This window comes from Schistocerca gregaria, chromosome 1 (genome assembly GCF_023897955.1).
Source record: "Schistocerca gregaria isolate iqSchGreg1 chromosome 1, iqSchGreg1.2, whole genome shotgun sequence".
NCBI lineage: Eukaryota > Metazoa > Arthropoda > Insecta > Orthoptera > Acrididae > Schistocerca > Schistocerca gregaria.
In genome coordinates, this window is record NC_064920.1 from 1126437975 (window position 1) to 1126464964 (window position 26990).

The window sequence follows — 26990 nt, forward strand, 5'->3', positions numbered from 1 at the left end:
ATGGCTCACTTCGCCTCGTACTTGATTCGCGTCACATCGATGACATTATTATTAATGAAACAGATCGCCCTCAAACACTAGAAGAACTTCTACAGAAATTTCATGGTACTGCTGTTTATTCCACATTTGATATGAGATCGGGATTTTGGCAAATTCAGCTCCATCCGAAGAGCAGAAAGTACACAGCATTTCTCTGTTTTGGTGACTGTTATCAATTTTGCAAATTACCGTTCGGTTTAACAATTTCTTCAGCAGCGTTTATTCGCGGTCTGAATGCTATACTTCCGACAGAACTTAAAGACAGAATCACAACGTATGTAGACGACATTCTTATTGCAGAAGCTAACTGGTCTGAACACAATTTGATTCTGGAACAACTGTTGCAAACTTTTCGTGCACGAGGACTGACAGTTAATCTTAGCAAATCACACTTTGGAGGAACTTCCATAAAATTTCTAGGTCATAGAATTTCAGCAGAAGACATTGCGCCTGACCCGGAAAAACTTAAAGCTTTACGTGACATTACTATTCCAACGACGAAGAAACAACTACGCAGCTTTCTGGGGTTAATTAACTTTTTCCGTAAATTTATTCATTACTCTGCTTTAGACACCCCTAGATTATGCTAACTGACGGGTAAAAACACTATTTGGTCCTGGGATAGTCAAGCGCAGTCTGAATTTGTCAATCTGAAACAAGCTTTGTTGAACGCACCACTTTTATTACACCCAGATCTCACTAGAAATTTTCCCATTGCCACCGACAGTTCTAACACAGCTTTAGGCGTACACTTTTTTTAGGAAATTGAAGAAGACGGTAATACAGTAATTAAAAACATCGCTTTTGCAAGTCGCGTTCTGTCACCTGCTGAACGCAATTATTCTGTTACAGAACTTGAAACATTATGTGTTGTATGGGCATTTATCCGATTTAGGCAGTTTCTTTATGGAAGACATACTACCGTTTACACAGACCATAGAGCTATCCAGTTTTTACTTTCCGCTAAATTTACACATGACAGATTAAGCAGATGGAAACTGTATTTACAGGAATTTAATTTTACAATTATTCACATATTGTAGCAGACGCACTATCCCGTTCTCTCTGCAACAATCAGCAAGACATCGCAACCAACTTCTGCCAAGCAAATTTTAGCCTCATGTATATTCAACAAGTCGCATGTGAAAACTTCATTTCATCGTCATTACGAGACATAGCACAAGAGCAGAGTAAAGACAACGTATGGAAAGAAATTAAACACCTTTGGCAAGATAAGAATAACGTTACCATTAGAAACCATTACACGGTACGCAATAACATTCTGTTTCGCCACTCTCACGCTGACGGCAACAACTGGTTATTATGCATTCCTGACGAACTTGTTAACAAATTGATTTGGTATACTTATTTAAGTTACGGCACATTATGGAGCCAGAAAATGTTTTCTTCTACTGGGACAGAACTGTTATTTTGCCAACATGGAGAAACGTATTCGACGAGTTTTAGCGTCATGTAAAATCTGCCAGTAAGCTAAGTCAGACACGACTTCACATATTCCTCCGTTACATCCCATTGTACCTGTTAAATTGAGACACATGGCCGCTGTAGACATTTTTGGACCGATTCCCAGAACTAATAGAGGTTTTTGCTACATCTTTGTCGCTGTTGAACTCACTTCGAAATTTGTTACCTTCACTCCGTTACGTAAAGCTACTGCTAAAACTATTTCGAATGCATTTGTAAAAATTTTTTTATTTCATGTAGGGCATGTATTGAAAGTAATTTCCGACAATGGACCACAATTTCGATCTGCGATATGGACATGTATGTTACGAGCGAGAAACATTTCTCCGATCTATATATCCAAGTATCACGCTTCTTCGAACCCTTTAGAACGACTGATGAAAGAAATTGGTAAACTGTGTAGAATGTACTGCCATAAAAGACATATTGATTGGGATACACACATACTCTCATTCCAGGATGTAATTAACTCCATACCAAATCTCCGACTGTTATATTGAAAAATGGTGAACCACCTAACAAAATTAAAGAATTAATATCCTTTCCTACATCTCGTCGACTACGCCACCATGAAGTAATTGAGATTGCGCTCAACAACATCAAACGTGCCGCAGAGCGCCGGAGAAGACGGCAAAAACAGGTTTGTACACGCCGTGACTTTCACATTGGACAGAAGATATTAGTACGTACACACTATTTATCCAACAGAGGAAAGAGTAGATGCAGTAAATTTGAACTTCTATACGCAGGTCCATACAGAATTCGCAGCATTCCTCATCCCAATGTGGTACATGTTGAAACTTTGAGAACCAGAAAAAGCAAAGGCAATCACCATGTCTCCAATATTAAACCCTTTATTGAATGAACATACTTTATGATTTATCACATTTTAATGCCTTTTCCGGTTATTGATATGAACACTTACTGATGATTATCATATTTTTTCCTGTCAAGTGCCCGGCAAGGTAAGGTTAGCAGGTCGCTTTTCTTGTCATTATATACCAGACCGTGCACATTTTCGATTTTTTTGTGTATGTATGATTGTTTTCCTGTCGAAAGTAGAATTTTTGTCTGTATGCACTATGAAATGTTTAAGATGTAACAAACACCAGTTGACTTTGACATTTTTCCTTATAATATCTCAACATCTTGACTATTTTACATGTTTTGCTACTACATTATGAAACTGTGTGTTCATTTTTTGCACTTGAAAACTGCCTATGTTTTTAACCTAATACGTTTTCTGTCATGATATTTTGCCTATTCTAGATTTTTTTTGGCACTACGTTATGATACTGTGTATACATTTTTTGCACTTAAAAATTGTCTATGTTTTTGACCTAATATGTTTTCTGTCATGCCATACTGTAAGCTTAATTATATTACTAGAAACAAGTTTTTATTTAATGGGTATATGAATTAAATGCAAGATATTAATCCATATTCATCATTTTTCAGAAAGCAATACCATGTAAAGGAAATAAATAATACAACCACAGTGGTTTACTATGAATTGGAAATTTCACCTTTGGAATGAACGAAAGAAAATGCAATACTATGTCATGAAGAGTAAATGGATCAGAATTAACAAGCATTAACCAGAATATACTATACACATCGTATGATAGCAGTCTTGACTAATTATTTTTCTTTCAGAATACGAAGCGATTATTGCAGGCCGTCAGACAGAACTACAGATGTTAATTTTAGTGATGAAATATGCTAGAAGTAAGAAACTCTATACTATATGAAGAAATTAATGATAATGAATAGTTGTATGAAGTAAATGGTAATATGAAGTGACTATTTTTTGCAGATGGTGATAAATGATGATGGATAGTTATATGAAGAATATGGTAATACGAATAATGAAGTTTTTCTTTACAGATGATGATAATATTTACTGTTAGTTAAGAAATGCTATGTAGTTATTTAAGTATTTGTTGCAGTTCCTTTTGACAATATGTCTTATGTCGCATTGTATAATGACTGAATGTTTTGGGAGAGACATCTAGAGTACATACATATTAAGTACACGTTTCATTACCTGTTAATTCGAAGTTCACTACTTTTCAGCATAATATGCATTTTTTCTTTCAGCTCAATAATCCATTTTGTATTTTTTACAGGAGAAGCTTTTGTGACATAACATGCTATCAGTAGTTAGTTATTAAACCTGTTCTAGTACTTGCATTTTGTTACCCAGTTGTGTCTATCATTTATGAATGTGATCACATATACTGTGCTTGTTTCATAACCTTGCTACAGCTGACTCATGACGAATGACGTTATTAATCCCTATTTCCAGCAATAAGTCAAAAGATAATATTTTCATGCCCCAGCAATTAATTATCGATCCCAGTGCAATGCATTGCAAAAATAAAAAAATAAAAAAAATTATTACGAGTCCCAAATATTACCAGTATACAACTAAATAATGCTACCAGTTTAAGATATATTTTTAGTCCTAAAGATAATGCAAATTTTCTGTGTATTGATTCCATTATGTCTATGTATTATTGGACTACTGACCTTGAGTAATAGTTCTAATGTCTTACATTTTAAATATGTCTTATGTCGCTTACATGATTTCATATATAAACACCAGTAACTTGATGCTACACTCAATAGCTCCTATTTTAAATAATGACTTGTGAACAACACTGAATAATGTTTTGTAACACTATTTGAATACTTTGTAATTGGCCAATGAATGCCACTGATTGACTTGTGAATAACACTGAATAATGTTTTGTAACACTATATGAATACTTTGTAACTAGCCAATGAATGTCAATAACTCCTGTTTTAAATGATGACTTGTAAATAACACTGAATAATGTTTTGTAACACTATATGAATACTTTGTAACTAGCCAATGAATGTCAATAACTCAATAGCTCCTGTTTTAAATGATGACTTGTGAATAACACTGAATAGTGTTTTGTATCACTATATGAATACTTTGTAACTAGCCAATGAATGTCGGTAACTCAATAGCTTTTGTTTTAAATGATGACTTGTGAATAACACTGAATAATGTTTTGTAACACTATATGAATACTTTGTAACTAGCCAATGAATGCCAATAATTATTCAGATCGGTTGATACATTAGTGTAATTCTATGATGACTAGCATAAGACTTAATGTGTCCTTCACCTTCTTACCTAATTACTGCAATATCCGTTTATCCTGTCCATCCTCATGATCATGGAGCACTATATTGGTTTTTGCATAATTCTACGTTGCTGTAAGAGTATGGATTCTACAAGAATATGGTGTTGACATATCAAGCTGTCCACCACCTTGAACGATGGAGATGTTATTATGGTCCTACTGTTTGGTGTACCTAATGTACTACCAAAATGATAACACTGCATATTAATACAACATTTCAGTGTCTTGGCTACACTGATAAATACTTCAGGGAAGAAAACTTCAGATTGTCTCACTTGGTGTTGTGCTTCTGTAGAAAGATATGGACTTTCAGTGCAGCTACGTGCAACCTACTGTGCTGCAACCATGATGCAATCCTTCCCATTCCTTTCCTAGTTCCTGTAAAATAGTAAAGGCTTATACAGTGCATTTAAATTCTTGTAAAATGATAAAAACTTTTATCGTGCATGTGCACTCTATTTTGTTAATATATTTTGTTTCATTGCGTATATACTTTGTCATTTCTGAATATGTTTTGTACTCAGTGCATGTGCACACTTTTTAATTTCTTAATATGTTCTGCACTTATCAATGATGTATATACTCTGTGACTGTAAACACAGTAACTAAATAGATTATAGAAAAATTTGTTGCTCATGGCAAGTCCAATTGACTCACCATCGCTGCCAAATTTTTGCCCCCCATTGGAGGGTTATGTAAGAGGTCCATAATTAAAGAATTTGTTGCTAGCGCACTCGAGCTGATGTAATTTCGATGTATTGCTCACGCGCTGCCTGCGATATGTAAGCTGTAAGAGAATCTGAGACCAAAGAGCAGTGTTGACTGCAGTAAGAACTGTGTAGCAGTAGGAGTAAGTTGTTGCTAGCGAACAGTCGTGTCTGGTGTATCGTGTTGGCTGGGCCGGTCGTGTGCAGCGATGGCGGAGCCTGAGCGTTGTAGGATAAGGTAAAAACAGCCTCGCGCATATGTAGTATTGTTACGTCAAGTCCAATGTAAAAATTTCTTATAGGAGCAGATATATATATATGCGTTATCTGGCGACCTAATTAAGGTAAGATTTTTCAGTTTATTCAGAATGATGTATCAGGGCCATGATGCAGCATTGCTGACGTCCAAAATTTACCAGGTTAAATTGACTGTCAATTATTGAAAGGTTATAGGTTTGTCACATTGTATTATATTTTCACTGTTGGGTAGTTACGCTAAATGAGAGTATTATTCATATTATTTTATTTTGTTGGGAAGTTACACTATTTTATTTTTCTGTGGGGAGGTTACAAGGTGGAACCCGAACTTTTACGTAAGCGCTGTGTCAGGCTCAGTAGTCATATAAAACAATGTCATAACAATCTACTTCACTTAAACAGTATCGGTTAACTTTCAATTGGTATTTTGGTAATTATTTTGTTCATAATTTGTCAGCTAAGTGCAATGCTGACAACACAGATAATTATCTATCGATATTTTGAATAATGGACTGTCATTCTGTCTTTAAAATTAAGAACTCTGCACAGTTTAATCTACTGATACTGAAATATATTGCCAATAATTGATTAACTATGTTTTGAATGATAATAATTCATTAACTGGGGGAGTGTCAGGTGGAATAAGCTTTATATTTCGTGAAATATCCTTGAACTAACTTCAGCTGAATATGCATTGAAATAAATCTTAATAATCAAATTTATTACTTCAGTCTACTACTAAGTTACTACGGTTGGCGTAAGCTTATTAAGTGCAACAATTAACTACGATAACAAGTCTGAAATTTACTCTTCACCGTCTATGCAAATAATTTAATAATTAACATATTTTCTCTTGATAATGGCGTGACACACTCGGTTCAGTAAGGTAAGGATCGGAAGAAACCTACTTGGAGTTACTGTTGGGTAAAATGTAACTGCAACACTTCGATTATAAAGTGATTATTATTAATTGTTCAGCTTCAGAGAAAAGCAGTCACTGGCAAGCCTTCTACAATTTTATCCTACGAAAATTACATGGATCCTCTCTCGTTGTCGGTGGATCGACGGAAGTCCACGGCGGCAACACAATGTGGCAGCCGGCTTTTACTGTTGCGACTGGGGCCCATAGTGCGCTTCACATTTAAGTCCTCGTTTCTTCAGCACTATGCTCATTAATCCATAATAACTTGCGCGGCCATGCTTCCAGATATGCCGACCATTACTTTCCCGTCGCACTTAGATCCACACACTAGCCGTTAGATGTAACACAGCTAGGACTAGCAGCACTCGACTGTACGTCTTACTCCGAGCACGGCGTCACTGCCCGCTCCCGCGCCCAGCGGCACGACAAAACAATCTCTCTGACTTCGACGTTAACTAAATATGCCCTGACTTGCCAGTGTTAAATATTACATAATTTAAACATAGTATTTACAATACATATTTACAATAGACGATACATCGTATACAAACAGTTTCATGTGTTAAGTAAGCGAAAAAATTCGTAGCAAGGACCGAATTGTAGTGTCACATTACCAACAGGGTCTCCGCAAAGACCGTTCATCGTATTGGGCCTCTGCAGCAGATACCTGGTTCATGCAACCATGCTGAGCACTGTTCATCTGTGATAATGGCTGGGATTTACACGCCAATAACACAAGAAGACGTCCACTGTTTGATCACAGGTGGCCTTTTCAGATGAATCACATTTTATGCTCCATCGGGAAAATGGCCATTGCAGTGTAGGGAGTGAAACTTCTGAAAACAAACACTGTGCAATCGGGAGGGAGCGTTATGGCCTGGGAAATGTTTTCATGACATCCCCTGGCTGATCTTGCCGTTCTGGAAGGCATAGTGCCTCAACACAAGTATGCGTCTATCCTAGGACAAGATGTCCACCCCTACATGGAGCTTGTTTTCCAATAGCACAGTGGCATCTACCGACAAGGGATCGTGTCACACGGCCCTCAGTGTACGTGCGTGGTTTGAAGCATACCAGGTTGAGTTTACGGTACTCCCCTGGTCACCAAATTCCATGGATTAAAACCCAATCGAAAATCTATGGAACCACCTCAATCGGGCTGTCAGCGCCATGTGTCCTCAAGTGAGAAACCCAGTGCAATGGCACTGTAGTCGGTACGCCTCCACATGCCTGCCCGGCACCTTCCAGAACCTCACTGACTCTATTCCAGCAAGTTTCGCAGCGAAAGTTGGTTATTCAGGCTTTCGACAGGTGGTCTCATTAATGTGACTGGACAGTGTACGTTTTACCATTTCCTCCGACAGCCATTTCCATTTAAATCTTTACTACACAAGTCACCTTACGGTGTACGGTAAAGGGTACTTCATGTTCCACTCACTGTCACGTCCAACCTTTCCTCTTCTAGTCGCGAATGATGCGCGGTAAGAACAGTTGTTATAAATAGCGGCTAGCCCTCAATGTGTAAAAATGTAAGTTAATGCGGAAGAGTAGAAAGAACAAATCTGTAATGTTCGTATACAATATTACTAGTGTCCTGTTTGACACAGTCAAGTCCTTTAAATACTTGGGTGTAACGTTGCAAAGCGATATGAGGTGGAACGAGCATGTGAAAACTGTGGTAGGGAAGGCAAATGATCGACTTCGGTTTGTTGGGAGTATTTTAGGAAAGAGTGGTTCAACTGTAAAGGAGACAGCATATAGGACATTGCTGCGACCTATTCTTGAACACTGCTCGAGTGTTTGGGTTCTGTACCAGGCCGGGTTGCAGGAAGACATCGAAGCGATTCAGAAACGGGCTGCTAGAGTTGTTACTTGTAGGTTCGAACAACACTTAAGTGTTAAGGAGATGCTTCGGGAACTCAAATGGGAATCCCTGGAGAGAAGGTGACGTTCTTTTCGAGGAAAACTATTGAGAAAATTTAGAAAACCGGCATTTGCAGCTGACTGCCCAACGATTCTACTGCCGCAACATATATCGCGCGTAAGGACCACGAAAACAAGATACGAGAAATTAGGGCTCATACGAAGGCATATAGACAGTCGTTTTGCTCTTGCTCTATTTGCTAGTGGAACAGGAGAGGCGCTCAGTACGGAGCCGCGCGACTGCTACAGTCGCAGGTTCGAATTCTGCCTCGGGCATGGATGTGTGTGATGTCCTTAGGTTAGTTAGGTTTAAGTAGTTCTAAGTTCTAGGGGACTTATGACCTCAGCAGTTGAGTCCCAAAGTGCTCAGAGCCATTTGAACCATTTTTTTGAACAGGAGAGGAAATGACATTTACTGGCACAGGGTACCCTCCGCCACGCACCGTACGTTGGCTTGCGGAGTATCGATGAAGATGTAGATATAGACTGTCGGTCTATCTGCATTAACAACACACTTATGTGAAGTGGGACACAGCAACACAAACCCTTCAGAAAATTGAAACGTACTTCAAAAAGCTATATTTCGAATATGTTAGAGTGTAACGCTGGAAATGCATATCCTCCTATTTCCATCTATTGTGCTATAAATTTATTCCTTATTTTGTTACCTGAAGATATGACATTTCTGTGTCTTTATACACTCCTGGAAATAGAAATAAGAACACCGTGAATTCATTGCCCCAGGAAAGGGAAACTTTATTGACACATTCCTGGGGTCAGATACATCACATGATCACACTGACAGAACGACAGGCACATAGACACAGGCAACAGAGCATGGACAATTCGGCACTAGTACAGTGTATATCCACCTTTTGCAGCAATGCAGGCTGCTATTCTCCCATGGACACGATCGTAGAGATGCTGGATGTAGTCCTGTGGAACGGCTTGCCCGGCCATTTCCACCTGGCGCCTCAGTTGGACCAGAGTTCGTGCTGGACGTGCAGACCGCGTGAGACGACGCTTCATCCAGTCCCAAACATGCTCAATGGGGGACAGATCCGGAGATCTTGCTGGCCAGGGTAGTTGACTTACACCTTCTAGAACACGTTGGGTGGCACGGGATACATGCGGACGTGCATTGTCCTGTTGGAACAGCAAGTTCCCTTGCCGGTCTAGGAATGGTAGAACGATGAGTTCGATGACGGTTTGGATGTACCGTGCACTATTCAGTGTCCCCTCGACGATCACCAGAGGTGTACGGCCAGTGTAGGAGATCGCTCCCCACACCATGATGCTGGGTGTTGGCCCTGTGTGGCTCGGTCGTATGAAGTCCTGATTGTGGCGCTCACCTGCACGGCGCCAGAGACGCATACGACCATCATTGGCACCAAGGCAGAAGCGACTCTCATCGCTGAAGACGACACGTCTCCATTCGTCCCTCCATTCACGCCTGTCGCGACACCACTGGAGGCGGGCTGCACGATGTTGGGGCGTGAGCGGAAGACGGCCTAACGGTGTGTGGGACCGTAGCCCAGCTTCATGGAGACGGTTGCGAATGGTCCTCGCCGATACCCCAGGAGCAACAGTGTGCCTAATTTGCTGGGAAGTGGCAGTGCGGTCCCCTACAGCACTGCGTAGGATCCTACGGTCTTGGCGTACATCTGTGCGTCGCTGCGGTCCGGTCCCTGGTCGACGGGCACGTGCAACTTCCGCCGACCACTGGCGACAACATCGATGTACTGTGGAGACCTCACGCCCCACGTGTTGAGCAATTCGGCGGTACGTCCACCCGGCCTCCCGCATGCCCACTATACGCCCTCGCTCAAAGTCCGTCAACTGCACATACGGTTCACGTCCACGCTATTGCGGCATGCTACCAGTGTTAAAGACTGCGATGGAGCTCCGTATGCCACGGCAAACTGGCTGACACTGACGGCGGCGGTGCACAAATGCTGCGCAGCTAGCGCCATTCGACGGCCAACACCGCGGTTCCTGGTGTGTCCGCTGTGCCGTGCGTGTGATCATTGCTTGTACAGCCCTCTCGCAGTGTCCGGAGCAAGTATGGTGGGTCTGACACACCGGTGTCAATGTGTTCTTTTTTCCATTTGCAGGAGTGTATATTGTAATTGTTTTACTATATACGCGGGGGCTGGCCTAGGAAAAACAATGCTATCGAACGATTACATCGATAGGTCGTGTGGAGAACCAAAGTCTTTAGGATCTTTGGTAGTGTTAATTGTGACACATGGAGCGCGGGCAGAGGGAGTCTGACTGGAGTAGGGCGATGGAGCAGGTGTGTTGTGCGACGCTGCCTCGAGTTGCTGCGCTTTCGGGGTTTGGCAGCATGTAGTTGCGCTCGACTTGCTATGATAGTTTCTGACACGGTGTTGCGGACGGGAAGCATTAGCTGGCGCACATCAAGAGCCAGTTTCGCCTGGTGACCGTGTCGAGAAGAAGGCGCGCCAACATCCAGCTTCTGCAGCAGCGACGGCCGACAATAAGTGATTGTCGTCACCTTCTCGATCAACGACTTCACGCCTTCAATTAACCAACAAGGAAGACTGAAAGCACGTAAAGCTTTAGAACTGTACAGCAGACCCCAGCTTTTCAAACTGGTCCATTTGCATCACTAAAATACAGCAAATTAGCATGAACCTGTGTTGCTCATTGTGCCAATTGCATTACCAAACCAGGATCCCTTCCTTTTCCGAAATGAACCCTTGTGTCGTTGATGTTACAACGCCAGCATTAAAGTAATATCATTCCTTTTCACTGCTTTAATTTCAAAGTTCAGTTAAAGTATTCATAGCTCGCTAGAATATTTAGATTACACAAGCACAAATTAAGAGTGCCAGTTTTGTTAGCATATTTTAGCTTACCTGTGACTGCAACTCAGCTTGGTACATACTAAATTTTACTATTGTTAATTGTTCAGAATCATTTAATTCAAGTTCAAAGTCAAATCTCTTATTTCTAAATTGCGTAGATTCAAGGAGCTTTTGAAATGATTGTTGAGGTAGCCCAAGACTTACCTTGTTTTACTCAATTTCGTAGTGCTTCAGAAACAAAGATCACTATTAATTTCAGTCACTAAATTAACTTTCAGTTTTCCGGTTTTATTAATTCTTTTGCTAAATTAAGTCAGAGTGTAGCGAAATTTATTACCTCTGCAAACATTCAGTTTTCACACAGCACGTGTCAACCTTCAGTTGCCACGCTTTTAGTGCTAATTATATGCGCATTAATCTTCCATTTTCAGTTATTATAGTAGTTGTCCATGGGTCTGGCGACCGTAATTTTCCGCAAATCTCAAATATCCAATTAACGCCAATTAATTGTTAATGTAATGACTGCATATTTACTTTCTTCATTAACTTTACCCCTTTTCAAAATTAATTTCCACCAGTTTCATTTGCATTTTTCCTTTCAGTTTAGATGCAACCCTTTCCTCCCTCTTTACCGACAAATTAACTTCGGTGACGATTGATTTTCCCAAATTTCCATTAGGTACACGCGGTTTAACTTTTCACTGTCATTAAGGTCGATAAGTGAGGGGGAGGTTACAAGAGGAAACAGAAATTTTTGGATATAAAAAGAAAATGCAGAGTATGCATTGAATAACCATTTATAGTAACAATCTGGATAATTCTTCTTGTTTATACGATGAAGTGTTAGTATTACAATAAAATTCAGTGTTATTCTTGCTTATAAGCTAAAGAACCAAGCGCTCCTTTATAAGACTCCTATAACCTGAGCTGAACTGTCCGCTATTTCCATAGTTGCTTACATACGAGTCACGATGCGAGTGGAGATTCCTAATTAAATGTATTGAAGAAATCGTATACAGGGTGTTACAAAAAGGTACAGCCAAACTTTCAGGAAACATTCCTCACACACAAATAAAGAAAAGATGTTATGTGGAGATGTGTCAGGAAACGCTTAATTTCCATGCTAGAGCTCATTTTAGTTTAGTCAGTATGTGATCAAATTGTAAATTTTCACAATCAACATGTGTGGGCTGACGAGAATCCACACGCAATTGTGCAATCACGTCATCAACACAGATTTTCTGTGAACGTTTGGGCAGGCATTGTTGGTGATGTCTTGATTGGGCCCCATGTTCTTCCACCTATGCTCAATGGAGCACGTTATCATGATTTCATACGGGATACTCTACCTGTGCCTTTACAAGTACGACACACCATCTGGTTCATGCACGATGGAGCTCCTGCACATTTCAGTCGAAGTGTTCGTACGCTTCTCAACAACAGGTTCTGAGACCGATGGATTGGTAGAGGGGGACCAATTGCATGGCCTCCACGCTCTCCTGACCTCAACCCTCTTGACTTTCATTAATAGGGGCATTTGAAAGCTCTTGTCTATGCAACCCCGGTACCAAAAGTAGAGACTCTTCGTGCTCGTATTGTGGACGGCTGTGATACAATACGCCATTCTCCAGGGCTGCATCAACGCATCAGGGATTCCATGCGACGGAGGGTGGATGGATGTATCCTCGCTAACGGAGGACATTTTGAACATTTCCTGTAACAAAGTGTTTGAAGTCACGCTGGTACGTTGTGTTGCTGTGTGTTTCCATTCCATGATTAATGTGATTTGAAGAGAAGTAATAAAATGAGCTCTAACATGGAAAGTAAGCGTTTCTGGACACATGTCCACATAACATTTTTTCTGTCTTTGTGTGTGAGGAACGTTTCCTGAAAGTTTGGCCGTACCTTTTTGTAACACCCTGTATGTGGGTGGCTGCTCAGTTGTGAATTGCATTAACTACCGCAAAAGTTGTTTCCGCTTCTTTAGATTTCCTAGTGACCCTGAATGAAGAAACAGATGGGCCATAGCCTGCTGGAGAGACAATTGGGAACAGGACGGCGCTCACTTGTGTATTGTAAACATACGTTAGTAAAAGTGGTTATAAGTATGAAACCAGCTGTATGCAACTGCGTTTCTTCCCAATCGAAAACTGTACTGAAGCAGTTCCTTTCAAAATTTTTCGATTCCTGAGATATTTTTGCAACTGGAAAAGTGGAAAGGGATATTCTTGATGTACTTATACGTCTTATTATAAACATAAATACAAAAACTGAAAAATTTAACCCCATTTCTTTTATACGCATGGTAGAACGAGTGATGATTCACTATTTATAGAGGATTGGTTGAGGTAACCTGCACAAGTAACATTACATTCAAAGAATGAAGTTCTTAAGGCAACTCAACAAGCAACAAAGCTATCACAGCGTACATAAAATGAATACTGCTTAAATGATAGGTGGAACTATTGATAAAAGTTCGTTTCTCTTTAAGATGCAACTATTTTCCCCCCACCTGGGTACCATAAAAATGGGCCATTTCTTAAAGTACATCCTTATGAATAAAAAAATAAACATTTCTTTTACAAGTGGCAGTATAAAGGCAAAACTAATAGGTTGTTTCTGCATAACACCCATATTTGAAGGCGTTGGTACCGAATTCTTAACTCATTACATTTAATATTTACACACTATCACGCAAGTTCTGAGCCTACATTTCCATAGTTGTGTAATATTACATTTCAGATTTCTGTTATATGAAAACGGCATTCCCAATACCTCCATAAACATTAATTACTGATGGATCACTTCATACATGCAATATAAAATATTTTATAAGAAATACGGGAAAAAGTTGTGTGAATAGGTTAACCACCCACAAGGCAATCACTGCTGAATCCTCAGATGTGGGGAAAACATGGCGGACGATTCAGCCTGTTATATAGGAACTATACCCCTTTACATGACGTCACACCGTCCACAAGACAGTATCCGCTCTGCCAGCCTGCTAGTCCATCTCAGACGCTTGTGTGGGCTGATTCCACTCTTCCCAACACAGGGTTGTCCTGCCGTCACATCGGTAAGAAAGAGACACATTATAGCACTCCACATAGTAATTTGTATTTTTTTAAAAATAGGCTCCTCTCACTATAAAAGAAATTTCTTCTCTTAGATACAGGAAAATTTTAATACAATGATATTTAACTCCATCATCCATCCACCAGCAATTTTTATGATATTCATGGCTCACATCTTCGTCGCTCTGCATTCGACAAAGTAATGTAGATAATATTCTCTGAATAATATATCTTGCCCAGGAGCGATAGCGACCTTTTAGCGTTGTGAATGTATTTTAGATATTGTCTTTTTTAATTTTAATATCTACAAAGTTGAGACACTGTTTATTACTCTGTACCATATAGATTGCACCTGATGATATGGCATTAAGCCGCAAACCGGTTGTACATCAATAAAATAATTTGTACCAGTTGTCTGTGGAACTCTTCTTAACACCATGTCTTTGAAGAGTATTGATTTAGGATTTTCCTAGTTATTTTTTGTCGCTAGTCAACAGGATTTTCTCAGTCGTTCTGATTATTATACCTCTTTCAAATTTTTCATTTACATTTTCAGCGAAAACCTAACATTGTTGGTATATGAAGAAAAATATTTCCCAGATAAAATTCATTAAATATCCTGAATTTGACTGTAGAAGATTTGTAATTTCAGACTGTTGAATCAAAGCGACAGCATTCGTACCCACTTTAATAATATAAAATATGCACTTAGTGTGTACTAATGAAATATGCTTACCATATCGATATCAACCTCCCCCCATGAACCATGGACCTTGCCGTTGGTGGGGAGGCTTGCGTGCCTCAGCGATACAGATAGCCGTACCGTAGGTTCAACCACAATGGAGGGGTATCTGTTGAAAGGCCAGACAAACGTGTGGTTCCTGAAGAGGGGCAGCAGCCTTTTCAGTAGTTGCAGTGGCAACAGTCTGGATGACTGACTGATCTGGCCTTGTAACAATAACCAAAACGGCCTTGCTGTGCTGGTACTGCGAACGGCTGATAGCAAGGGGAAACTACGGCTGTAATTTTTTCCTGAGGGCATGCAGCTTTACTGTATGATTAAATGATGGCGGCGTCCTCTTGGGTAAAATATTCCAGAGGTAAAACAGTCCCCCATTCGGATATCAGGGCGGGGACTACTCAAGAGGATGTCATTATCAGGAGAAATAAAACTGGCATTCTATGGATCGGAGCGTGGAATGTCAGATCCCTTAATCAGGCAGGTAGGTTAGAAAATTTAAAAAGGGAAATGGATAGGTTAAAGTTAGATATAGTGGGAATTAGTGAAGTTTGGTGGCAGGAGGAACAAGACTTCTGGTCAGGTGACTACAGGGTTATAAACACAAAATCAAATAGGGGTAATGCAGGAGTAGGTTTAATAATGAATAGGAAAATAGGAATGCGGGTAAGCTACTACAAACAGCATAGTGAACGCATTATTGTGGCCAAGATAGATACGAAGCCCACACCTACTACAATACTACAAGTTTATATGCCAACTAGCTCTGCAGATGACGAAGAAATTGATGAAATGTATGATCAAATCAAAGAAATTAGTCAGATAGTGAAGGGAGACGAAAAATTAATAGTCATGGGAGACTGTAATTCGGTAGTAGGAAAAGGGAGAGAAGGAAACATAGTAGGTGAATATGGACTGGGGCAAAGAAATGAAAGAGGAAGCCGCCTGGTAGAATTTTGCACAGAGCACAACTTAATCATAGGTAACACTTGTTCAAGAATCATAAAAGAAGGCTGTATACATGGAAGAAGCCTGGAGATACTGACAGGTTTCAGATAGATTATATAATGCTAAGACAGAGATTTAGGAACCAGGTTTTAAATTGTAAGACATTTCCAGGGGCAGATGTGGACTCTGACCACAATCTATTGGTTATGACCTGTATATTAAAACTGAAGAAACTGCAAAAAGGTGGAAATTTAACGAGATGGGACCTGGATAAACTGAAAGAACCAGAGGTTGTACAGAGTTTCAGGGAGAGCATAAGGGAGCAATTGACAGGAATGGGGGAAAGAAATACAGTAGAAGAAGAATGGGTAGCTTTGAGGGATGAAGTAGTGAAGGCAGCAGAGGATCAAGTAGGTAAAAAGACGGGGGCTAGTAGAAATCCTTGGGTAACATAAGAAATATTGAATTTAATTGAAGAAAGGAGAAAATATAAAAATGCAGTAAATGAAGCAGGCAAAAAGGAATACAGACGTCTGAAAAATGAGATCGACAGGAAGTGCAAAATGGCTAAGCAGGGATGGCTAGAGGACAAATGTAAGGATGTAGAGGCTTATCTCACTAGGGGTAAGATAGATACTGCCTACAGGAAAATTAAAGAGACCTTTGGAGATAAGAGAACCACTTGTATGAACATCAAGAGCTCAGATGGAAACCCAGTTCTAAGCAAAGAAGGGAAAGCAGAAAGGTGGAAGGAGTATATAGAGGGTCTATACAAGGGCGATGTACTTGAGGACAATATTATGGAAATGGAAGAGGATGTAGATGAAGATGAAACGGGAGATACGATACTGCGTGAAGAGTTTGACATAGCACTGAAAGACCTGAGTCAAAACAAGGCCCCCGGAGTAGACAACATTCCATTGGAACTACTGACGGCCTTGGGAGAGCCAGTCCTGATAAAACTCTACAATCGGGTGAGCAAGATGTATGAGACAGGTGAAATACCCTCAGACTTCAAGAAGAGTATAATAATTCCAATCCCAAAGAAAGCAGGTGTTGACAGATGTGAAAATTACCGAACTATCAGTTTAATAAGTCACAGCTGCAAAATACTAACACGAATTCTTTACAGACGAATGGAAAAACCAGTAGAATCCGACCTCAGGGAAGATCAGTTTGGATTCCGTAGAAATGTTGGAACACGTGAGGCAATACTGACCCTACGACTTATCCTAGAAGCTAGATTAAGGAAGGGCAAACCTACGTTTCTAGCATTTGTAGACTTAGAGAAAGCTTTTGACAACGTTGACTGGAATACTCTCTTTCAAATTCTGAAGGTGGCAGGGGTATAATACAGGGAGCGAAAGGCTATTTACAGTTTGTACAGAAACCAGATGGCAGTTATAAGAGTCGAGGGACATGAAAGGGAAGCAGTGGTTGGGAAGAGAGTGAGACAGGGTTGTAGCCTCTCCCCGATGTTATTCAATCTGTATATTGAGCAGGCAGTGAAGGAAACAAAAGAAAAATTTGGAGTAGGTATTAAAATCCATGGAGAAGAAATAAAATCTTTGAGGTTCGCCGATGACATTGTAATTCTGTCAGAGACAGCAAAGGACTTGGAAGAGCAGTTGAACGGAATGGATAGTGTCTTGAAAGGAGGATATAAGATGAACGTCAACAAAAGCAAAACGAGGATAATGGAATGTAGTCAAATTAAGTCGGGTGATGTTGAGGGTATTAGATTAGGAAATGAGACACTTAAAGTAGTAAAGGAGTTTTGCTATTTGGGGAGCAAAATAACTGATGATGTCGAAGTAGAGAGGATATAAAATGTAGACTGGCAATGGCAAGGAAAGCGTTTCTGAAGAAGAAAAATTAGTTAACATCGAGTATAGATTTAAGTGTCAGGAAGACATTGCTGAAAGTATTTGTATGGAGTGTAGCCATGTATGGAAGTGAAACATGGACTATAAATAGTTTGGACAAGAAGAGAATAGAAGCTTTCGAAATGTGGTGCTACAGAAGAATGCTGAAGATTAGATGGGTAGATCACATAAGTAATGAGGAAGTATTGAATAGGATTGGGGAGAAGAGAAGTTTGTGGCAGAACTTGACCAGAAGAAGGGATCGGTTCGTAGGACATGTTCTGAGGCATCAAGGGATCACCAATTTAGTATTGGAGGGCAGCGTGGAGGGTAAAAATCGTAGAGGGAGACCAAGAGATGAATACACTAAGCAGATTCAGAAGGATGTAGGTGGCAGTGGGTACTGGGAGATGAAGAGGCTTGCACAGGATTGAGTAGCATGGAGAGCTGCATCAAACCAGTCTCAGGACTGAAGACCACAAGAAACAACAAATCGATATCAAACTAATCTACCTGAAACCTTAAGTGGAAATGCATCAGTCGTTTGAGATAAAATATGTATTGTGTAATCCTTGTCAAATTTAATCTTTGGACCCTATAACTTCGAGACTCACCGAATCAGCTCTACAAAAACGGTAATTTTAGAACCTTGCCACATCTTGGACAAATTTCTGTGGACACTCACGATTATGTAAACCACCTGCAGCCATAATTGTAAACTGAATCTCTTAGGATGCCTGGATGGATGTAAGTCTGAAGGTCATATCACTGCCACATAAAATAAATGTGTAAATTATATGAATTCAGATTCGCCTATTGTGCAAAAAAATGTTCTTTTTAATGTCCAGATATCTTTCGGCACATTTGTGCCATCATCAGTGGGTTCTTTAATTCACGTCTTTAAAATGTGAACATGTTTGAAGTAACAATCGTTGGAACGAAAGGTGGTGCAAAATGTTTTATATCTATTATGATTATTGACTTGGTCTGTAGAATGTTTAGTTCTATAGGACATTGTGGATGTGTTTATACAGCTTGCCATCTACAACGAAATGACGCAACTGTGAGTTAGGTTGGCGAGTTAACAAATTACTTTATTCATAAAGGTAATTTTCTCGGCGAAAATATTTCTCGCTGTATTTTACGATTATTTCCAGTAATTTTCGTGGTACCTGTCCTCATATGCACGCTCACATGTTGTAAAATAACATACAGAAACAGAGTACATATTGTTAATGAACTGTACTCGGAAGCTAAAACTTCTAACTTGTGTGTGTGATCCACATCTGTTGACGTTCACCTCATTTCCGCAAGGTACCATATTAGAGGCAATATTGTTCCTAATATACATCCGTGTCTTTCGTAATAGAGTGAGTCACAGGGAAAAAATTCTCTTTGCTGATGACAGCAATACTGTAGTCACTGGTAAAACAAGGAAACTCCTCGCAAAGAAAGCAAATAAGGTTACAGTTGGTCAGTATGCAATAAATAGACATTAAACATAAAGAAAACAAATGCCATGAATCTCGGTTTGAAGAGGGAAAACAACACTGCTAGATTAAATGTAGATGCCGTCTCGGTAGGCTGCTAATAAACAAAAAATTTCTATGTGTAAAAACTGATTCTCAGTTGATATGGCATGAACACACAAAGATACTTGCAAATATATGTCATCAATTTGTTATGCTCTTAAAGTCCTGTCATCAGTGTTTAACAGATATGTCTTTCAGTTACGTAATATTCAAATGTGCACTCAATTAGTAGGCTACTTATGGAATTCTTTCGTGGGTAACAAACACTCAAAACAAGACTGGAGCTTTCAAATTACAGAAGAGGACTAGAAGAATAATAACCAAAAAGAGTAGTCGAACTCACTGTAAAGACCTCTTGAAAATACTGGGGATTTAAGTACACCAGTACATCCACCAATGAGCTGCATGCATAAGAAATAACATTGATAATGACCGCACAAATAACTCTGTCCACGACCGTGGAACAAGAGCTAGACTGAATTTACATTCATCAAAAAGTATAAACATAAAACCCCAAACAGCATGAAAGTTTACAATATTCAAAGTGGTAGTTTTATACGTGATATTAGCCGTAGATAACACTTTTCCTGAGTGTATGAATGACGGAGGTTCTCTGGATTCCAAAGTTTATACTACTGTCAAGTAGTCCATCTCGCTATGAAGATATGGTGACTCAGTTTTTCTGACTAGCAAATGGTAAGTTACGAAACACAAAAGGGAAACAAGATATCGTCGCTGTGGGCCTGACATTAGCTGATAGTGCTGTGGTGTTACATCACAAAATAATTTGCGCGCAGTGTGTGTTGTGTATGCAGTCGCTGAGAATGAGAAAAAGTGAACAATGTAGCACTAGCCTTTACTTTATTAAATAAGTTCTTTGTAAAAGAGTGTTGTACACCATGGACAAACCGAATAAGGTAGCACTATTATAAACAGGGTGGCTTTGTTCCAGAAGGGAGGGAGGAGGGAGGGGTGCTCCAATCGTCATATGACCATCTTGTTATAGGTTTTTCTGTGGTTTCCCTACATCATTTCAGGCAAATGCTTAGATGGTTCCTACCATAAGGCCAAGGCCGGCTACCTGTCCCATTCTTGTTCAGTTAGACTGGTAAGTATGTAAACCTCTGTACACATGGTGTATCATAATTAATGACGTCAATGTATACAGCTGAAAGTACGTGCTAACAGAAGCAGACATTTCAGAGAAGAACTGCGCATGGTAGCAAAGAAGCCTGCAGAATCAGTAGAAGAATTTGCGGACGGGTTGATGAAGATTAGTGGTTATACATACGAGTTGGGAGAGAGTGCTATGATGAATGAAGTAATTTTCTGGGAACCTGAGCAGAGGGCACTTGACGCTACTTAAGAGGGCAGCCTTCGGAAATATCAAGGACCGTGTGAACAGGGGTTTTGAATGATTTGTGTGCAGCTACCAGATTAGTGTTAGAGTGCGAGGAAATTGTCAGGTCAACCAGTTTGCAAGCTGGATTGTGTTTTAGAGCGATGTAAGGTGTTGTGGGGGTACATTGATGGGCATAAGCAGGAGCAATGTCACCAGCCACAAGACAGTGGAAGTAGGTGTAGAGGTCACCATAATGGCAACAGTAGTTTCAGGGGTAGGGGACTGGGAAAAAAGCAGCTGTTAAACGCCAAAGGGAACTCGAGGTCTACCTATGGTAATTAGCAGTAAGATTAGATGCTACAAAGTCGTGTACAGAGGTGGATAGTGCAGTCTTGGGAATAATAGGGGTAAAGAATTGTGGGATATTATTGGACCTCTACTGTTCCTGATCTATATAAATGACCTGGGTGACAATCTGAGCAGTTCTCTTAGGTTGTTCGCAGATGATGCTGTAATTTACCGTCTAGTAAGGTCATCCGAAGACCAGTATCAGCTGCAAAGCGATTTAGAAAAGATTGCTGTATGGTGTGTCAGGTGGCAGTTGACGCTAAATAACGAAAAGTGTGAGATGATCCACATGAGTTCCAAAAGAAATCCGTTGGAATTCGATTCCTCGATAAATAGTACAATTCTCAAGGCTGTCAATTCAACTAAGTACCTGGGTGTTAAAATTACGAACAACTTCAGTTGGAAGGACCACATAGATAATATTGTCGGGAAGGCGAGCCAAAGGTTGCGTTTCATTGGCAGGACACTTAGAAGATGCAACAAGTCCACTAAAGAGACAGCTTACACTACACTCGTTCGTCCTCTGTTAGAATATTGCTGCGCGGTGTGGGATCCTTACCAGGTGGGATTGACGGAGGACATCGAGAGGGTGCAAAGAAGGGCAGCTCGCTTTGTATTATCGCGTTATAGGGGAGAGAGTGTGGCAGATATGATACACGAGTTGGGATGGAAGTCATTACAGCATAGACGTTTTTCGTCGCGGCGAGAGCTTTTTACGAAATTTCAGTCACCAACTTTCTCTTCCGAATGCGAAAATATTTTGTTGAGCCCAACCTACATAGGTAGGAATGATCATCAAAATAAAATAAGAGAAATCAGAGCTCGAACAGAAAGGTTTAGGTGTTCGTTTTTCCCGCTCGCTGTTCGGGAGTGGAATAGTAGAGAGATAGTATGATTGTGGTTCGATGAACCCTCTGCCAAGCACTTAAATGTGAATTGCAGAGTAGTCATGTAGATGTAGATGTAGACAGTAGCACATGTGTCTGTTTCCAGTGGTGCTGTGATGGGACATAAGCAGTGGAACCCACCACAGTACAGATTGTGTGGAATGGGGGATCGAGATGTCATACTGTTGGGATCTATGGACATAAATTTTTGACTGGGTATGGTTCAGTTCAGACAATGTGTAGAGAATGTGTCACATGTGAGTGAGGGAAATGGCATGAGTCTGCGGTTGGATTTCTTGCATTAGCAATGCACCAGAATCGATCTTCGCAAACACATGATGGAGCTTGACAGAAAAATGCTTCAGTTAGGCGAAACTGCCGCCAGTGTAGGAATGTTCTGAGGTGGGCGTATCACGAATGAAGAACCATTTAAACTGCGAGCAATCGCACTAAGATTCCATTGACACAATTCACGTGTGCCTAAGGGTAATGAGAAACCACTTTGGGTTAATGTTAAGTCTAACTTACTGGTAGGGATGTTGTTTGTGGTGGAACTGTTGATAGTAAACGATGTACTGGATCTGGAAGGCTGCTTAGTGAAAAGGACTGTTGTACGCATACAAGAGGTAAATGGTGAAAATGGTATCTGTATTTGTAGATAACATTAACGCCATGGATTTAAGGTTAACAAACGGGTTGTTGATCGCTAACATGGATACCATGGAGGAGCAAGAAAGAGGCACAAGGGGTGTCTGCCACGGACTATCACTGAACGGCACTGAAACTGCATTACGATAGAAGGTAAAGCACTTAAAGGGATGTGATAAGGAAAACATGGAGAAGTTAGTGCAGGAATTAGAGGGACTTGTCTTTCTCAGAGGGTCATTGCCAACAATGCATTAACCCCAGCAGGAAATGAATCACCTGTTTACCGCAAACCGTACGGAGTCCCGAGGTACTTGCCGCCGACTCTGGAGGAATTTATCGAGCAGCAGCTGAAGGAGGGAATTATTGAGGAAAGTAGCTGCTCACGGAGGGAAGGAAATGTCTTTGCCCAAGAAATCAGTGGCTGAACCACAGAAATATAGGTTTTGTTACAATTATCGACAGCTGAATGTTAAGGCTACAACTGTTACCTACACTTTGCTGAACATTATGAAAACCCTGGACTATTTAGGTCAATGCAAGTATTTTTCAACGATGGTCTTAAGGAGTGGGTACTGTCAGTAAAAAGTCGCTATGGAGGACCGACCAAAAACAGTTTTTCCTCGCTGTGGGGTCATTAGCAATACAGGAGTAGCCGGCCGCGGTGGTGTAGCGGTTCTAGGCGCTCAGTCAGGAGCCGCGCGGCTGCTACAGTCGCAGGTTCGAATCCTGCCTCGTGCATGGATGTGTGTGATGTCCTTAGGTTAGTTAGGTTTAAGTAGTTCTAAGTTCTAGGGGACTGATGACCATAGATGTTAAGTCCCATAGTGCTCAGAGCCATTTGAATACAGGAGTATGCCTTTTGAATTAAAGAATGCACCTGCGATGTTTCAGAGTTTTATTGGATGGCTTTCTCAGAGGAATGAAACCACGTCGATACATCGTGTATCTCGATGTATCTTGATGATATAACCGTCTTTGCGAGTGATATGGACCAGTACGTACAACGCCTAAGGTAAGTATTCCTGAAACTGAGAGCCATTAATTTAATGTTAAGTACAGAGAAGGTGGGAATCTTGATCAAGTAATTAGAGAGACAGAGCAAAAATTGGTAAAAGCTATAAGTGAATTTTAGATGTCTGAATCAATGAAGGAACTAAAACACTTCATGAAGTCGCGAATTATTACAGAAGATTCGAAAAGGGATTTGCGGATCTTGCCAGACCATTGATGTAATTGCTGAAGAAAGGTTCAAGGTTTGTTTGGTCAGAGGATTGTCAACGTGCTTTTGAGAAACTGAAGGAGGCTTTGGCATCAATCCCGATCTTAGTGTTGTCAAATTTGAATAAAGAATTCGTTCTGTCATGTGATGCATCCAATAATTCACTTCCTTGTATGTTGTCTCACATAACAGACGGTGCGCGACACCCGGGAGCCTATGCATCAAGACAAATGAACTCAACAGTGAGGAATTACCCCACAATGAAAAAAGAAATGTCGAACCTTGTCTGTAGATTCACCTATTTCAAGCATTATCCTTATGAGAAAACGTTTTTAGTGATAACATATCATGCGGCATTGAAATGGTTGCTCAGATTGAAGGATTCATCCATTAAATTGGCACAATGTGCAGTACAACTGAGTTTGATTTTGAGATTGTACATAAAACTAGAAAGAAATAAGGGGATGCAGACAACTTGAGTAGGTTTAAATGGCTCTGAGCACTATGGGACTTAAGTCCTGAAGTCATCAGTCCCCTAGAACTTAGAATCACTTAAACCTAACCAACCTAAGGACATCACACACATCCATGCCCGAGGCAGGATTCGAACCTGCGACCGTAGCGTTCGCGCGGTTCCAGATTGTAGCGCCTAGAAACGCTCTGCACCAACTTGAGTAGGAAAGTAACTAAGTTGCAAATAGGTGCTAATGAGCTTAAGGAATAGCAAACAGCACAGAAGTCGAATGACGAACGTAAACAGTTTCGTAAACAATCACAATTTTGTACCCGGTATGGATTGCTGTGCAGAAATCAAGTTGGGGCCACGAGCGGCAGTGCCGCGAAGTCGAGGGATAGAGTGTTACAGGAGAAACATGATCACGTGTTAGCAGGTCATGTGGGATGTAGGTATACCAACAGAGGAGTAGCAGAGAGCTACTGGTGGTAGAATAGGAGGCCGGATGTGGACCAGTATGAGCAGAATCACATCCACTGTGCAGAGAGTGGATTTGTGTCGGACGGGAGTACCACTGCAGAGGTTACCTGAAGTATTAGCATCATTTCAGGATTGGCGTTTTACATCCTTTCAACAATACACCTGCAGGGAATAAATATTGACTCGCGATTATAGACCATATTTCAAGACACGTGCAAATGGTCGCAATCCCCCACTAACAGACAGCAACAATGGCGGAAGCACCAGTAAACAATTGGATGCTGAAGTGCTGAGTAACTGAAATAATAGTGACAGATCAGGGAACCAAGTTTTTGTTGGATTTGTTCAAATGGCTCTGAGCACTATGGGACTTAACATCTGAGGTCATCAGTCCCCTAGAACTTAGAACTACTTAAACCTAACTAACCTAAGGACGTCACCCACATCCATGGCCGAGGCACAATTCGAACCTGCGACCGTAGCGGGCGCGCGGTCCCAGACTGAAGCGCCTAGAATCGCTCGGCCACAGTGGCAAGCGATTTGTTCATGGAATTGCGTAAACTGTTATCTGTGAAGAAATTGAGGACGAGTCCTGCACATCCTCAAGCTAATGGAGGAATGTGAAGGACCATACAACTACAAGGAAGATGTTAGGTAACTATGTGGACGCACACCATACCAAATGGGATATTCATGTTCGGTATGTGGTCTCAGCATACAAGTCAAAGCATCACACGAATGCAGAAGTGTTACCCTATGAGGTGGTACATGGTCGTCAGATGCCTTCGCTGTTTGATATGTTAAAAATCAAGAAGGGTATGAAAGAAGAATCGGTGAAAGCTGTAACGTTCTTTAAAAACATAAAAAGCTTCGCGATTATGTTGAATGAATGTCTGAACTGTGGAATGGGTACTAAACTGGAATAATCGTTTAGTGTGTTGTAAGCGCAAGTGGTGTGCTTACTCTGTGTTATTGTTAGCAAACCCTTTATATGAACTGATTGGGCAATGCAACTCCCAGTACCAATAAAGATATACAGTCACTGCAAAGTACATTCAGCCCCTTAGGCATTGAATCCTCTGGCCTTGTTCAAAACTGATAACCTTGGTTCCTGTGCACATAACAAATAAATTACATTGTCTTAACTCTAAAGCATCAATGGCGGTAATAGTTTGAAATGCACGTGGAATTCTTTTGACTGATAAACGAGAACATTTATGAAAAATCCAACTTCTTTGAAAAACGTGTGACGTGGATAGGAAGGCTGTGCTAATTGTGGTTAATTACTAAAACTGAGTTTTTTCTTTAGAAAAATTATATTACAAGATAAACTAGTCTTTTCAAAAACATCTACAAGTGATGTTACACTGCTTAGAGTAATATATCATATTTACCAATTGATCCACAAACAATGAGATTTATACTATCTATAAACGAATCACATATTGCAGAAATCACCTAAGTACGCTTTTCTAGGCTGTTTGGAAATTTAAAAAAATCTGTGTAGCATTGTTAGTTGAAGTCTGATGTCCTTCTAATATTCCAGAACGAAACTTTAAGGTTCTAGAAATGTGTACGAAACACGAAATAATTTTAAAGAAATTTACTATGCTATAAATTTTTTTAAAACATATTGCACTTTTGTTGCTTGTGAAATAAACCACTTTTCCCTTTAATTTATGTGGCAATAATATAGAAACAGACAGGTAAATTGATTAATCTTTGCATATTTTAAGGTGAAAGATTAAGTAAATAACATCGTTCCATTTATAAAAATGTAACAGGCATACATTAGTGAACCATAAAATACAAATTTGTACAGTAAGCACCTTTCTGGCTTTATTCAGCCTCTCGCATGTCCTCGACTGTTTCTTTCTCAATTGTAGGCCATTGAATGATGCTGTTATAAAATTCTTCATAACCAACAGTGCAGTCCAATAATTTTATCAGGTCATCAAGTTTCTTTTTGTTGACTGGAACCTAAAACCAAAAATTACGTTGTGCAAAACCCAGTAAGTGTTTGTAACGCTACAAAATATTGTTTTTACTTGTTCACAAATTTGATATTCGATAATAACATTACAGTAATCAATGTACCTTTTCCAAAGGA